The following is a 17,385-nucleotide window of genomic DNA, read 5'->3' as shown; positions in this document are numbered from 1 at the left end:
GAGCCAGCCTGTTGCTAGTATATCAGGCATTCTCTCTGCTCTGTTGAGTCCGAGAAGTGAAAAGTCTAACTCAACATTCCACCTGTATGATACAATTAATAATGATCATCAATGTGATGCTCTTTGTGGTTCTGAGAAGAGAAAAGAGAAAATTGAATAATCACGTCTTAGTCTCATAGACAAAAAAAAATAAATCATTTTTATTGTAATATAAGTTGAAATAGAACAAAACTTTAATTGTAATCTTACTTGGCTTGGAGTCATCCAAGACTCGACCAACAACCTGACCATTCTTAGCTGGGTCTTTTTCAGCCAGTGTGTGCATCTTACCACCAGTTCACAAATCCTCTTAAGCTCTATAATTTGTTTTTTCTCACACTCTGGTGAAACTGCATTTCTAATGCCTCCAGTGGCTCCCATGTTGGACAAATCCTGTAATTCTCTAGCAATTCAGTAAGTAGGGTTATTGATCTATTGGACCAATGGCTTTATTGCTTTCAGCGTTCTCTGCATTGACCTTTTCAGAGTGTCTGGCTATTAGCTTTCTGTGCCATTTTCTCATAAATACTCTACTTGTACCTCCTTTCTGATTTGGAAATCATCCCATTTTTGTGTATAATTCTCTAAGGAGCCATATATCATAATTAACAACAGGGATATCTTACAATTGAACCAGGTCTTGTCCTTGGCCATTATTTTCTCCCCTCCTACTTCCCTTACGCTGTGGATCCACTACATATGCTTTCCACTGTCCTCTATTCTGCATGGTAGACTCTTTTCAAAAATAGATTATTTAGTTAACACTTGTTTGAGTGTCAAACTCTGGGAAACAAAAGTAATACACCCCATGCAATCTAGTAGAATAAGCATGAATAATATGTGATTAACATAATAATAAAGTGGGAATAGTGTATATATTTTAGGGAAATAAACAAAATCTGTTGAATTTGGATTTCCATCAGTCACAAAATGATGTCTCATACCTCATGGAATTAACGTGAGTTCAAAAGACAGAAAGCATCCTATGAATTATACTTTTGGTTCATAATGATTCATATGTATGTATATTATCAGTCCTTGGAGAGCAATAGGGGAGGTACTGTTTATTAGATAATTAAAAATATATAAGATTCTTTTATTTGTACTACTAATCAAGATTCTCAGTGGTAGATTGAAAAACTAAGCAGATTTGGGCATTTTACCATGAAGTTAGTGTGGTGATACAGGACAGACGGAAAACCTACAAACCAGAAACAGATATGACACCAGTGTCATAGACTGGCTTACACAGCAGCAGATTAGTTTATGTTTTCCTGTTCTGAAGGGCAGAATTGTGTACAATCAGGGTGTAGCATGGTTGGATTTCTTTGAGACTGCCTCTCTTTGGCTGGAAAAGAGCCATTCTCTTCTACCTTTCCTACTGCCCATCCGTGGGTGTGAGTGTGACAACCTCTCTCCTTATGTCTTCCTTTCTCTGTTGTCATCCGTTTATAAGAACAACTGTGAAGCGGGATTAGATGCCATGGTGAGAGTCTCTTCAGCTTCACTTCCTCAAAGGCTCAGTCTCCTGGGAACAAAATCCATCCTCATGTGTGATGGCTAGTTTTAGTTGTCATATTGATAAATCTGGAAAGAGATTCTCAATAAAGAATTTTCCAGACTGAGTTAGCCTAACTGTTTTGATTGTGTTAATTTATGCGTGAAGACCCAGCGTTAAAGTGAGGGCCACCATTTCATTTCCTAGTTTTAGGGACTGGGTGTATGTATATATATATATATATATATATATATATATATATATATATATATATATGTGTGTGTGTGTGTGTGTGTGTGTTTGTATATATATGTATATATGTGTATACACACACACAGAGTATAGGCATATATACATTCATTTTTCCTCTGTTCTTGACTGTGAATCTGATGAAACTACACGCTTCAAGTTCCTGATTCCTTGACAGCCTGACAATGATAGACTGGAATTATTTTAGCTACCCAGGAATTGTTAGCTAAAATAAACCCATTGGCCCTTAGTTTGATTCTTGTCAGGGTATTTTATCACAGCAATAGAAAGGAAACTGGGACACAGAACAATGGTGCAGAAGTAGATTTTAGCAAGTTTTAGTCAGAAGTCTTGGGCCACATCCCCTAAAACTTTGGAGAGAGCTGTTATAGCTGTCTGTGCCTTAAGACAGTGAGAAATGGCTATTATTTAGATACAAAATCTCTGGGACTCCAGGTAGGGCATGATCACAGCAGACAAAATCTGGAAGACAGAGCAGCTGAAACCTCTCAGAAAAGAGAAGGGAAATAGAGGTCCAGAGAGAAGCAGACATGGGGAAGAGAAAGGGACCAGAGGCATGCCTTAGGGCACATTGGTAGGATAGGATAATGAAGAGTTGCTCACACAAATGTGCAGGAACTGCTCTTCCATTTTATCTCAATATTCACTTACTTTTCCTAGGAATGCTTAGTCTAGGTTCTTTGGTGAATATTTTAATAGGCCTTGAAATGCATTGAGTATAGGATGTGTATTGTTCGCTGTTTAAATCGTGTGCCCCTTTTCATATTTGTTGCTCAGTGTGCTCTTTTCAAATAAATAGTAAGTGAAAATTCCAGATCTTTGCTATATCTCATGTAATAAACAGTGTTCTTGGTAAATATTCAGTTTGCTCTGCTGAACTACTCAAACATTGAGCTATTTGCATGGATGTTAGATGACCTGTGGGTCGTAAACTGTGAGCGGAAGTAATGTATTACAGTTGGTATATTACAGAAGACCATTTGCAGTTTTCAGATCTTTCCCATGAAAGCAGCTTAAGAAGGCCATGAATTGTGGTTAGATAAACTTGCAACTGATGCCTGAATCTGCCCTAGTAACTGATTCACTAGGCAAAGGTTCTCTTCTTTCTCCACCTGCTACTATAGATCTGGGTTTGTGATGCCACTCTTAGGAAGAGCTGAGCAAACACCTACTCACCATACATAAAAAAATTAACCACAGACCAAATAAGGACACCACCAAAGTCCCAATGAGGTGAACCACTGAGTTAATTTGGGTTACTTTGGGGAGTATGAGTGAGGGGTGCTTACATGAGTGGGGATGACTCAGAAACAGCAACACCACTGAATCTCTGCTCCAGACTAGACAACAGCTTACAAAAGATGGGACCCTGTGACTTCCTATGTGGCTTGTAGCCAAGCCAAGAGAGAATCTCTTCCAGGTATTTCTGCTGGTCTCTGCCTCTGTCAGGCAGCTTGGCTCATCTGAGTCCCCTCAACAGTCCTGTTGCTTATATAATCTTGGAGAAGGAGGGTCTTAGAAGATCTGACTCACTTCAGGGATTTCCTGGATCTTCGGAGCTATTCCTTCCTGAGTCCTACCAAGCTTTCCTTTTGAACTCTCAATGAGCTTCCTGGAAGGATGAAGTGTTTCACCTCCCTCTCTTTCTGAGCCTGAAACACCATCATTCTTTTGATTAGGGAGAGTTTGCTTAACCACACCATGAGAGAGAAATAACGATAATGCAACTAAATTAAATTGGAGGGTAGCTTGCTACTGCAGCTCTGCTGCTTAGAGTGATCCATTTCTTATCCTGCTATCCCTCATTTTGGTCGTTTGGCTTATTTAAGACAGGAACTCACTGAGTAGTTGACTTTGGCATGGAACTTTCAATGTAGTCAAGATGACTGAAAAGTTAGTCTTTCTACCTCTACGTAGTCCAGTGATCCTTCTAAAAAATAGTCAATCTCCCATCCTGATGTCCCACGTCAGAACTTTTTAAAAGTTTTTCTCAACAGTTCTTTCACTAGCTATTTGATTACATGCCTTTTCAGGGTCCACTGAGCTATGTTCTCATCGGGCCTCATTCCTCATTTCCCAAGATTTTGCAACATACACCAGACCGTTACTCCTGTCACGCTACTCTCTGTCAGCGAGGATGTCAAATGTTCACTTCCTTTCTCTCCATTGTTGTAAAACCACACTGCCTTTCCATTCCCTCATGGCCTGAGATGTTCATCCTTTCTTTCTCTGCCTCCTTCCCATCCTGGGTCCCTGTCTCCTGTCCCATCACTTTCTCTCCCCATTCCTCCTCTTTGTTGTATCTACTATTTCCCCTCCCTCAGTTCGGATGCTCTCCCTCTACCATACAACCTTCCATTCTTTTACTTCTCATATTTGTAGTGCTCAGTTTCTGCTATGTGCTATCTTTCTCATCTTCTCATATACTATGAAGTAATATTCTCGTATATCTGGAACATGTCATTTTATCACTTCATTAATGCTCTGACAACCACAAATCGTGTCAACATTCCTATGAAACAAGTACACACTAACCGTAGTCACTAGTCATTTAGTATTTACTAATTAAATGAAACAAAATGCCTTAAGGTCTTATTTCTTCTAACCATAGCAGGTACTATTTTTCTATTAGTTCACTTTCCACATGGTGAACAATAGAAACATGGAGAATCTCTATTGTTTTCAGGGTCTTACAAGTAGTAAGGGCCTAAACTGGGATTGAATCTGTTGTCTCGGCTCCAGGTGGAAAAATCACACACTAGACCTATTCTGTTATGATGAATTGTAGTTAATACCTGTATTAGTTACTTTACTATTGCTGTGAGTAAACAGCCTGGCAAAGAGGAACTTAGAGGAGAAAAGGGTGGATTTTAGCTCACATTTGCAGAGGGCTACTGTCCATCATGACAAGGAAGGCAGAGCAACAGTAAGACTTGGCAGGGGAAGCAGGAAGCTGGCTGATAACATTTCATCATCACACTGAAATCATAGAAGAGGAATCATAGAACAGTGGAGCGATGCTAGACACCCTCTCAGCTCTCAGCCCATCCCCAGTAAATACTTGCTCTGTCAAGGTTTCACCTCCTAAAGGGTCCATGATCTTCCAAAGCAGTATCACCCACTGGCAATCAACATGATTGAATTAATGAGCATATGGGACATTTCTCATCCAATCCAACACAATACTTGATACTAATTGATCATTATTTTTTTCATATTGCCATTGATGACATACATAGAATATTAATCTGTCTATCTTTAAATTGTAGAATGCTGCATAATGTTTGCTTTGCTATTTCAATCTGAAAACCATGAAGAGATAATTATCTTTTTTTTACTTTTCTTTCAGTGATTGACACAGTAGTTTAACTGACAGATAGCCATATATCTATGCACCAGGTGAAAGGCAGATTGAGAAGTTAAACACCTCTTTCAACAAATAGGGGTAAATTGGTAAGGTTTCAGCATATTAACTGCAGATTGATCAAACAGTAGCAAAATGTAATTAGTGAGAGTTAATTAATATAAAATTATTTAACAGTGAAACATTAACAAAACAGTCAATAGACCCACTTGGGTTGTGATGTTACCCACAGTATACTGTGCATATCTGTTTGGAGAAGAGTTCAAGTGGAAATGTTTAGTGCACATGGGGGTTGTTTCAGTTTGGTTTTGAGATTCAGTTAATATTTGTCCCATGATGGTGGCCATTTAGAAAAATCTTTACAGGAAATTTAAGGTGTGAGTCCCTGCTATCCACAGATGTATTATTACCTGTCCTGATGCTCTTCTCTGACCTTGGCTGCTATTCTGGGTGTGTGTTCATAATGTTGTGAGTCACATTGCACTGCTGGTTCCTGGGATCAGTGACCCAGTCCAGGCTGCTAACCCTTCCTCTCTGCTGCCCTTGAGTGCAGACAGTTAAATGCTCAGTGAAGATGGCAGCCAGTTTAACTTTTTTAAGTGTCTTTAGTGTATAATTGGAATACTTATGAAAGCTTCCAGGATAGACTTAGAACATTGCTAACAAAGCCATTTTAAATTTTGTTTCTTGAGTTGGTTGGATACCCACAATGCAATTCTGATATTTCAGTAGGAGAATATAACATGAGACACATGTTTTATTTATATATATATATATATATATATATATATATATATATATATATATATATATATAAAACATGAGTCACCTCATCTTCACTCCACTACAGAAAACATATATAATAAACAGAATACACACACACACACACACACACACACACATATATATATACTCTCTATTATCTGTTGTTAGCATATTCTGGGTTCTTTGTATTACCCAAACACCGTAGAAGGTTTCATTCTATCCAGACATTATGTATTTATATGATACCTATAACGTTCATAGTTATATAACATTTCATTTGTACAAAGTTCAGTAGATTCATGTAAATATTTTTAAGTTGTCACTTGGAGTCAGACCCTCTCTTATAGATGTTACAGATACAGCAGACAACAAAACAGATCTCACACATACACACACACACCTCAAGATGTTTGCTTTATTGGAGTGAAACACAAAATAACCTAAAAATGGTACCATTTGCTATTATCTGAAGGGGGTTACATTAAATGTAAGGCAGGTTAAATTGTAAGGGAATTAGAGCAGGGTTCGGTATAGGAAGTCATTAACATGACACTGCCTTGTAAGCAAAACCTGAAAGAGAAGAGGAGAAAGCACATAGATTTCCAGCAAGCAGGCCTCAAGGGTAGAGGAAGCAAGCCAGAGAAGGTCCTGGAGGTGGGAACATGTTCAGCATGTATAAAGAACACAGGGGCAAGTGCGTTATCCTGCGTGGAATAGTGATGGGAGAGACAAGATCACATGGGTGAGGAGGGGAGCCAGACTCAGGAGTTGCCTTATGACTAATTGAAGGGCTTTGTGCTCTCAGCTGAGTGCAAAGAAAGCTCCCGGGGTGTTGCAGTCAGATGAATTAAACATTTTCACTCTTGTTTTAACAAAATCCTTTGGCCTTTTGTTGAAAATCAATTATCCAGATCAGGGTGGACAGTGAGAAATTTATTAAAATCTTCTGGGCAAAGGAAAAAAAAAAAAAAGATTGCCCAGATCGTTTGTGACACAGCTGAGAAAAAGAAAATGGTTGACTGTGGAATGTCCAACCACAGCTGGCATGGTAATTAGTGTACCGAACATAAAGCATTTCTGAAACTAAATGCATCCTATGTCTGGATGTGGGCAATTGGTATCTTGAACATGCTAGTGTTGCCTGAAGGGAACTATGCAATTAAAGCAATCTGCTACCATGCTGACTCACACACAGAACCCTTCAGCTTCTGAGTCTAAAGCCTCATTCTGTGGATCTGTAGGGCTTGTGAAAAGAATGTTGAGAAAGATGGAGGCTGTGATCAGTCCCTATTATACAGTCATATATGTAATTAGTAATTCACGTAAGTTTGGGGGATGAACATAGGAATAAGGTATGTACTTGAACCTCATATAGAATATGCAGAACTGTTATCTGAGGAAATACAACCCTCAGAAAATACCAAAGGATAGTGATGCACAGGTCCCATATGTAAAAGTACACAGTATAGGAATGTAGTCTAACCCTCCTGCATCCTATTAGGTGTCTCTAGAATACCACAGTACATATAATATGTAACTGTTAACCTGCATCCTATTTGGTACCTCTAGAATACTATAGTACATATTACATGTAACTGTTACTCTCACACTGTTGTATTGGGGAATAATGACAAGAGAGATTCTATATCTGCTCAGTGAAAAGAAGTCTTTCTTTTGCGCATATATAGATACTTTATTTATCAGTTGGTTAAATCCATGCTTACAGAAAACATGTCTACTGTCAATGTAACCAAAAAGTCAGGGAAAGCAATAGACAAAAGAAAAATGGTGTAGTTGGAAAAACTATGGCACCACAGTACGATCTGCACAGCTTTGCAAGTGGGAAATGCAAGGCAAGGTAAGTGTGAACTTATGCAGAGGATAGCGAGAGGTGTAGCACTTAAAGACAGTGATGAGGATGATTACGTAGGATTCTGTCCGTCTTTCTTGAATACAGTGATTAGGGCTGAGCTGACACTGGCTAGACTAGTATCCTTGTAGGAGAGCTTCCATAGAGAGTAGCAAGACCGCTTGTGCAAATCTGATTCGGGCAGGCTTCTTTGATAATTAGTATCAGGCTGTCATGCAAAAGATCCCGCTCCTTCCTTCATACTCCCCAGGATTACTTAGTTATCATTTGTAATGGTCAGCCCAAGACACCTGATTTTCATTCTGACAACTCTACCCCTTCCTTCAAGGTAGGCAGCATTGGTTGTCCTGTGAGTAGGAGGTTGACCTTTAAAGAGAACAGCACTGGTGCTCAGTGTCTAGAGGTGTGTCAGAAGTCCCTGTGGTTGCTATTTGTTGCAGAAAAGACTTTCCAGTGAGATACTTGTAGGTTACTAGGAAAGTGCATGAAGAACTGTGATTCAAGCCTATGTGTTACAAATTCATGTCAAAAATTGAGACATCTTATTGGTCTTTTGCTTATATATTATGGTCTCTGATTGTGTGTATGTGTGTGTGTGTGTGTGTGTGTGTGTGTGTGTTTATTGTGTTTTTTTGTTGTTTATTGCCTGTTTGTTTTCTAATGAGAGAGAAAAAGAAGGCAAGGACTTGGGTGGGTGGGACAGTGGGAGGATCTGGGAGAAGAGGAGGGAGGGGAAACTGTGATCAGAATATATTGTATAAAATATATTTTCAATTAAAAAACATAATTTGTTGAACTGATATGCAAAAGGGAAATCAAGGAAAGACTGGTAAGCATAATAATAGGTTATTATAGGGCTGCATAGTTGGCTCATTGGCTAAGAAAGCTTGTTCTTGCAGGATACTCAGGTTTGGTTCCCAGCACACGCATGGTAGCTCATAACCATCCCTGAATCTAGTTCCAGTGGATCCCACCTCCTCTTTTGACCTCTATGAGCACCAGGCACATGTGTGGTGAACAAATACACATACAGGCAAAGTACTCATACACATTAAAATAAATCTAAACAAAATCTACCACAGATTCTAAAGGCACTAGTCTAATAGAAGACAAAAGTCGTAGTTTAAAAAAATTATTTAAAATGTATAGGAGCGGGTAGCTTCTAAAAGTGTTTATAGGGCATAAATGACACTCTAGCCTCTGAGAACCTCAAAAATAAATGATTTTTACAATAGTAGGTACATCAAGTTTTTCAACACATGTGTTGATATATCGACAAGTTATGCTTACCAAGTGTTTCCTATTGTTGAATTCAATTACATAAAAGTAGCAAATGTGAAAGTGGCCTTTGAAACCCTTCTGAAGAGCACTCCAGGTGCCTGGTGATGATTCTTCCACATCCGATGTTTGGAAACCACTTCAAACAGATTTAATGCACACTGTAAGTGAAAAGATCCTTCTCAGTGAAAAGAAAGAGGATGACACAATGAGCTCCCCCAATGGGTCACCACAGACCCTTTTTTATTTTATGAGGTCTGGGGGAGGTTTTTGCAAGGAATATGCTTAGCTCAGAGCACTTGACTAGAGACTGAAGATTTCATACAAAATATATTTGAGGCATTTATTACTAATATGTATTTTGGCTTCTTACTTACCTTCAATATAATTTGTTTCAAATATTAAGAAGTAAAATAAATACACACAGTCATGCTTAAACTGACCCACTGTGATCAGTCTGGATTATAACATAATCATAATTGCTTCAGGCAGTGAATCAGATTTTTCTGTAAATTTATGTCTTTGATCACATATTTTTTTTCTGCAATCCATCACATCTTTGCCAATGCATAGGTAATATGTGGCTGCACTATTAGAATTTGGTTATTACTCAATTTCTGAATTATTTATTTAAAATTTTTATATTGTTCCTTTTCTAGTCCAAGTTTTTTTTGGGGGGGAGGGAGAGGCATTCACTTCACTTAAAGGTAACATTTGTAAGATAAAATTTATTTATATATTAAGTATATTATTAAGTGATTTATGTATCCTTGAGAGCAAGGCTTATCTCTCCAACACAGGCTAGGTTCAAACTCAAACAATTCTGGGTAAAGTATGAAAATGTTGGGATAACAGACAGGAGGCATCATAGCTGGCTTTGTACAAGTTCACTGAATATTTTAGGATATGATTTGTCCAAAGTGAACACAGTGTGATCAAAAGTCTCAACTAATGGCTAACGGCACCTGCTGATCCTAGAGAGGACCTGAGTTTCATTCATAGTTCCCATGTCAGGTGGCTCACAGTCACCTGTAACTCCAGCTTCAGGGAGGTCTGAGGCATCTGGCCTCCACAGGTATATGTACTCATGTGATCACACCATATACTGACCCATATACATATAATTTTAATCAATAAAAAGATATTTGTGAAAGGCCCAATCTGAGTCCATTTGGATTGTTACAAGAAGACATCACACCGAGTTTATAGTAAGTGAAGCTGGGAAGTCTCTGGTAAAGATGCTGGCAAACTTAACTTAGTGTCACCAGAGGGCTTTTTGTTTAATTGTAGCCATCTATTTCCTTGATCCTCATGTTGTAGGTGGTTAAGGTCAACTTTCTATGGTATCTTTATAATGACATGACCACACTCAATTAGGCTACATCTTCATGACTTCATATCATTCCAAAGTCCCTGACTTCTAAGGGTACTGTATTGGGGTTTAGGTCTTAGTGTATGAATAGTCAGTGGACAAAACCATACAGACTACAAATGTGAACTGTATCCATTGTCAACCCCATGGCATTTAGGGGTGTAAGACTGTTGGAAAATAAAACATTTTATTTCTAATTCTAAGTCATTATTCACTAAATAATTGCAGTTTTAAAATATTCACATTGTATTTAGTATTTTGAGGAGTCTAGGAATGAATTAAAACAGACAGGAGTACTCATAGGTTTAACACAGATGCCAAGTCATTCTTATGCCTTCTGCTTTTGAGGATCTTATTACCCACAGTTCTGGAACCAGTCTCCAATGAATACCTAGGAATGGCTTGCGTGTGAAGAGTGATTTAATAAAAACTTGACAGAAGTGAGGTAAATGAAAGCCAGATACAGGTAATTTAAGAGCAGCAAAGTAAACTGGAATAACATTCTCAAAAAAACACATTCAGAGGGAATGGTGATGAGTCTTGTTATAGATTAACAGTAAACACAGTGGCCTGCACCTTGAAGATGGATGTTTCAGGGTACTAGGGATATGATGCCCACTTCTTGCCTCAGAGGGTACCACATACACACACACACAAAGACATTCATACCCATAACTTTAAAAGAGATTTCTAAGTCATATATTTTGGAATAATTGGTGATTTAGGTTGGGTTATTGTCTTCCTATATGTTGTTTGCATTTCCATATCATCAGAATAAACATTTAACAGTCTTACCACAAAAAGACAAACTGATGAGGTGATATATTTATTAATGAGATTCAATCTTTCTATAATAGATACCTAGAACACAAATTACTCTACAGCCCATAAATACTAAAAACTATTATTGGTCAAAGTACCTTGTACTTGGTGGTAAAATATGGAAGAGGGCAGATCTTACTGTTTATATCCAACAGTGAGTTTCTGTGGTGAAACTGTTACATGTTCGCCTCACACAGTGTTTATATCTGACAATAATAACATTAGCACTTATACACCTGAATGTGTTCATGTCTCACAATCATTGAAATCCTGTTCAGTTGGTTTAGTACAGAGTTAATGGTGAAGGAATGTGGTTTGCACACAAATGGCTTTCCCTGTATGTTACATCTTTAAATATATATCCCTAAAATTCATTCAGAGATTGTTATTGTGGAGAAGAAGACTTGGTTTCCTTTTCAACTTCCCCTTCTTCTAGGTTTTGTATGAGACCCTTTATAATGTTTATTACATTATTTATTTTTGTTAGTATAGGTATATATCCAGGACATGCCCATGTGGAGGTAGGAGAATAATGTGAGGGAGTGGTCTCTTTCTTTCCATGTGGGTCCTGGGGTAGACCTCATGATCAGGTTTAGGGTCAAGTGTCTGTATCTAATGAGTCATCTCGCCAGCTGAGATTTAACTTGGACTTCTTACTGCTGATAAGGATTACTGTGGAAAGGAAGGAAGGATAAGGTTGTTGGAAGGCAAGGAAAGAGCAAGGTGCAAAAATTATTTCAATATGCTTTTGTTTCATAGAATATACTTCAGGAAATATCACCATTAAAGCTGATATCAGTTATGTCTTTGTGCATATTTATGCCCATGTTTTACTTAGTACTCCGCATAACTAAAAATATTTATATCAAAGTAATTAGGATTTCATCATTCTGTCGGTCTTCTCTTCCCAGGCTATGCCCTGAAGAGGAAATTCCCAAGTATCTCATTTTCTTCATTTCCAAGTGTTGGCTCCTAATTTGATGTTAAGCTTTTTACCATGGTAATAGTAATGTCTAATATTTGCCTCCAATTTAACAAAAAAAAAGAAAGAAAGAAAGAAAGAAAGAAAGAAAGAAAGAAAGAAAGAAAGAAGGAAGGAAGGAAGGAAGGAAGGAAGGAAGGAAGGAAGGAAGGAAGGAAGGAAGGAAGGAAGGAAGGAAGGAAGGAAGAGAAAAAAGAAAAGAAGGCAGGACTTTGTCAGTATTTTCTATTTGTCTGTGTTTCTTTTCTCTTATAAGAAATCATATTTAATCATGACAGAATAACTCTGTGCTGTCTTGTCACACACTTGGATGGAAACAATAGTAGTGACTTGACATGAATTTATTTTCAATATTTGCAAGAGATGTAGCCTAGCTCATGTATGTACATGTCTCTGTGTGTGCCTGTTTATGTGTAGATTTGGGTACCTGTGCTTATGTACATGTATATGAGGAGCAGAAGACACTCACTACCAGGTGCTAGTTCTCAGGGCTGTGTACTTCATAGAAATAACATGACTTTTATATAAAAAAACTGATTTAGATCAATTTCATATTGAATAACTTAGAAAAACAAAACTAGTAATTCCTACTTTCATATACAAAAGTAAAGAATAGTTGGAGTGTGTGTAACTTACACTAAATATGTCTTGGAAAAGAAGATAAATTAACTTTTTCACATGCAATCTATAAATATATTAACTTATACTTACTGCATTAAATTATACTGTCCTTGTACAAATTAAATTTATCAGTTAGACAATATCTATTAAATATCTAAAATTATTTGTCAATGTGAAAATCAAGTATTTTTTCCTTTTTTTTTGCAAGGTTGGGGACAAAACCTAGGACATCATATTTGCTAGGCAAGCAATCTGCCACTGAAATATTTATCCAGGACTTTTTTTTTATTTTTGACACAGTTCTACTAAGTTGCCTGGGTGAGCCTTGAGCTTGCTTTATGACTTAGGCAGGTCTTTAGAGGTAACCCTCCTGGCTAGTCTCTCAAGTGGGCTCTTTCAATAGAAAGTTTTATTTTTCCTTCTAAGCTATATTTTTGATATAATGAATTATATTTAATTATTTAAATATACTGGGTGTTTGCATCAAGTTTGCAAGTGGTCCTTCTGTAAGAAACAAAATATTTTCTTCTCTCTATTAAACAATTATATTAGTAATTATATTAGTTTGTAAACACCCCAGGCATATCTTAGCAGTATCCAGTAAGTTACTAATGTTATTTCCATATGTTTCACTAGAAATCAGGAACAGCATCTTGTTCACCTTATTTCCCCCATGACAGGGATACCTATTGCCACCACCCACACCTATAACATCCCTGCGAAATCGCTGTGTTTTCTAAAAACAAAACAAAACAAAATTCTACAATTTCTTTAAAAAAAAAAAGTACTGGGCATCCCCTTCAATGGTATCAAAACAAAACAAAGAACAGCAAAAAGATACAAAAATTTGTAAAAACTCAACCATGTATATTGAATAAGTATTTTTAAAAGTTGAAAGCACAGTGTAAGCCTTCATATTGTATAATTAATTTTCACTTGTTTCCTGAAATTATTTCTACAAAGGCAATGACAGGGACTTATTGACACTTCTAAGGGCCCTAAGACAAATTGGAAGCAACATTTATTTCTGAAAACAGGTCCAGAGTCCAAACCAGAAGAAAATGATGTTTTCCATTTTTAGGCAATCTATATTTTATCCTTTATAAAATATTGTGAAAAACTAAAAATTTCTAATAAATAAATAATTTATATACATTCTCAGATAGTCATTGGGACTACCTATATGCTTCTGGATGGAATGAAACAGTACAGACTTACGTCAATCAAGTGAAAATTCATATTGATTATATTTAGCATCTGCAGTAAGTTTCTTTTGGCAGTGTTGAGGATCAGGGAGCCAGCCCAGGTCTAGTATCGTAATAAGAAAATGCATATTTTTCTGGTTTACATTGATGAGTTTAGTTGAAGAAAAAATTTAAATTTCATACCACTTTACCTTTTCTTTTACTTTTTGCATTTTCTGACCTCAGACTTGTATCTACTCTCAGAAACTTTTGCTTCTTGCCTTGTCACATAGATCATAATCCTTCAATTGCTATTGCAGAAAGATTTATCTTCTATAAGATTATTTTCTCAAGCAGGTTTGGAAATTTTAATATTTCTGGACTGTTTTGTAATCCCAGAATCCTCTATTGGAGTTGTTCATAATTTCAATAAATTATTTGTGACTTTATTAATCATCTTTGTTAGCATAAAGTGTCTTGAAGACAGTATTTACTAAATGTGATTAATGCTGCAGTCCAGTAGCTAAGTAGACAGCATATTTATGTTCATTTTGTCCTTCAGTATGACTTGCAAAGTTATGCGTATTGTAAGTTATTGGAAAGACTTCCACACTGTTCAGAAACTGGAAAAATGAACTGAACTCATCAAATGTGACTCCTTTTTCTTCGCATAATCTGTAACACACATTTGCCAAAAATACTGAAGCATTTTCCACATTAGGATATTGTAGAAGAATATGAGCAAAATCTTCTACACTGACAGCATTCTTTCTGTTAGAGTAGGAAGGAATTCTATTTCTAGAATTTCTCTTTATAGATATCCATAAATCCATAAAAGTCTTCAAAGTTGAGCTCAGCCTTTTCTTTCTTTCCAAGAAAGTAGACCCAAATTATAGTTACTGGTACTAAGCTTGTGATATCATCAGCACCATGCTTATATAAATAGGTACTTTAATTACTCAGACAATCCCTCAGCCTACTAGTGTCTTGTTTGTTTGATTGGTTGGTTGGTTAGTTTTGTTTTGCTTTGATTTGGTTTGTTTTTGTTAATAATTATTCTACAACAGGGCAGGGAGGAGACTCTGTCTAAAATCTTTGAATTCACAAGTCTCCTGTGTTAATTTGTGGTAGTTTAAGGAGTCAGGAGACTGTGAAGCTAGAGAAGCCATGCTGACACTGGTCAGTCTTTAAAGCCTCAAATCAATCAGCATTAATTGTGTATTATGGGTTATACCAACATACAAATGTTGCACTCTGTATGGTGTGGTATCAAATGCTCACAGACACCTCCTGTGGACTGTCTTGTCTCTGCTTCCTTTCCCCAATGTCACGGGAATATGAAAGGAGCTGGATTCACTTATAGGAAAAGCCAATGTGTATATTGCTTTTAGTGTAGCCTTGATAGCTTAAACTTAAACAATATATGAGAGAAGAATCCTCAATGCAGAATGCAATTTTTTCTTGAAAATGTAGAACTCATGGGGTTTTTATTTTTACTTTCATTTGTATAAAATCAAGACATTGAGTCTTTATTTCGACAAATGAACTTTATTTCTTAATTTCTTGGTAATAAAGAATTTTAAGAATGTAAAACCAAAGGATATTTTTCCCTTTATACACTTTTCTGACCTTATTTCTGTATGGACTTCTATAAGTTACATTAAAATTTCAGAAGTTGAAAATATTATACTTCATAGCAGCAACATGAATATATACTATTACAAAATAGAATTTATTGTCTATGTGTAACAAGATACTTTTCAACCTGCTGAAAATATATAAGATCATTCAGTGTACCAAAGAGCAATTTTTAATTCTATATTAAAGTATAAAGCATAGCTATAAATTTTGGAAGTTCAACAGGGATGATGCTCTGAGGGTTTGAGTTCTTAAATGATGCAGGGCATTCGTGATAGTGCGCCAGGGGATGCATGTCAAGAATGCAGGCAAGCAGGGACCGTAGTACATCAACCACTCAAGGTTATGGTTTTGCTTTTTTCCCCCATATTGCCTCATTTTTTATTTTCTGATTAAGTATTCTCTAACAATTTTAGGGTTTTAGTTATTAAGAAATCCCCTGACTGGGCACAGCATTCACTCCTGCTAGATCTAGCCACAATCTGAGGGTTTCATGGGGAAACTTTCCCAAATGAGCTCAGAGTGAGTGATATTAATGATTAATCATCCAATTCATTAGTAGTCAACAGCTCCTTCCCTCGGCTTTACTGGCTTACAGTAGAGTCAAAATGTAGACAGTTTATCTCTCGGTCAAGTCTCATGTGTGTTTTTAAACTAGTAGGTGATTTGAAACTGAAAAGTCCATTTTTAATGAGACACTGTGTCATCACCGTTCAGGTATCTCTTTCTTGCTGTTCACTTTACAAACTGTGTCACAGACCACAGGAGGAAGGACTTATGCTACCATTAAGGGCATGGAGAAAGTAGTTCTGTGTGTGTCATGACTTTTCAACTGTTACCCCAAAAGGCCTCCTCTAAAATATTTCTTATGTGTCTTGGTTAGGGCTTCTATTGCTGTGTAGAGTCACCATGACCACAGCAACTCTTACAAAGGAAAACATTTAATTGGGCGGCTTACAGTTTCAGAGGTTTAGTCCATTATCATCATGGCAAGACATATTGGTGTACAGGCAGACATGGTGCTGGAGAAGGAGCTCAGAGTTCTACAACTTGTAGGCAACAGGAAGTGAACTGATGTGACACTGGGTGTGGCTGAGCATCTATGAGACTTCAAAGCCCACCTCCACAGTGACACAATTCCTTCAACAAGACCACACCCACTCCAACAAAGCCATACCTCCTAATAGTACCATGCCCTTTAGGGGTCATTTTCTTTCAAACCACCATATCATGTAAGGAGGTCCTTTTACACTCAATCAGCCATGTAAACCTGGGTATTGTCTAGTGAAATGTATTTACCTATTTCTGAAGTTCAAACATAAAATATCTCACCTGCTAGCTGTAGTGTTCAATATAACCAGCCAACACACCCTGAATGTAATTGCTTTACTAATGTATTTCCTGAATTCTTAATACACTAGATAATCTGTTACCCCTCAGTATAATTTCTGCCTGATTGCATCTTCAGCCTAATTTTCAGAAAATTGTGACCAGGATACTTTATATAGTAAGGGTGGGTTAAGATGAAACATAAGAAGGTTAGACTCTGAAGGGCTTTCCTGTAACATCCAAAGAGCCCAGTGCTCACTAGAATTACTACCACTGAAAAGGGAAAGGGTGGTATGTAGAGTCAAAAGCATAACCATGGACAACGGAGGAAAACACAAGAATCAGAGTGAAAG

The 17,385-nt window shown here is 37.0% G+C and overlaps 1 protein-coding gene and 1 pseudogene across 2 annotated transcripts in view; one reads left to right on the top strand and one right to left on the bottom strand.

Annotated features, from left to right (window-relative positions):
• Positions 1-17,385, top strand: part of Pcdh15 (protocadherin related 15) — a 1,435,956-nt gene that overhangs the window by 807,975 nt on the left and 610,596 nt on the right. The gene's annotated exons all lie outside the window — the stretch shown is intronic.
• LOC143269994 (calcium uptake protein 3, mitochondrial-like) overlaps positions 14,407-17,385 on the bottom strand; it is a 70,757-nt pseudogene continuing 67,778 nt past the window's right edge.

This window comes from Peromyscus maniculatus, chromosome 21 (assembly GCF_049852395.1).
Source record: "Peromyscus maniculatus bairdii isolate BWxNUB_F1_BW_parent chromosome 21, HU_Pman_BW_mat_3.1, whole genome shotgun sequence".
Lineage (NCBI taxonomy): Eukaryota > Metazoa > Chordata > Mammalia > Rodentia > Cricetidae > Peromyscus > Peromyscus maniculatus.
Note: the sequence above shows the minus strand (reverse complement) of the source record. Positions and strands in the feature narration are given on the sequence as shown.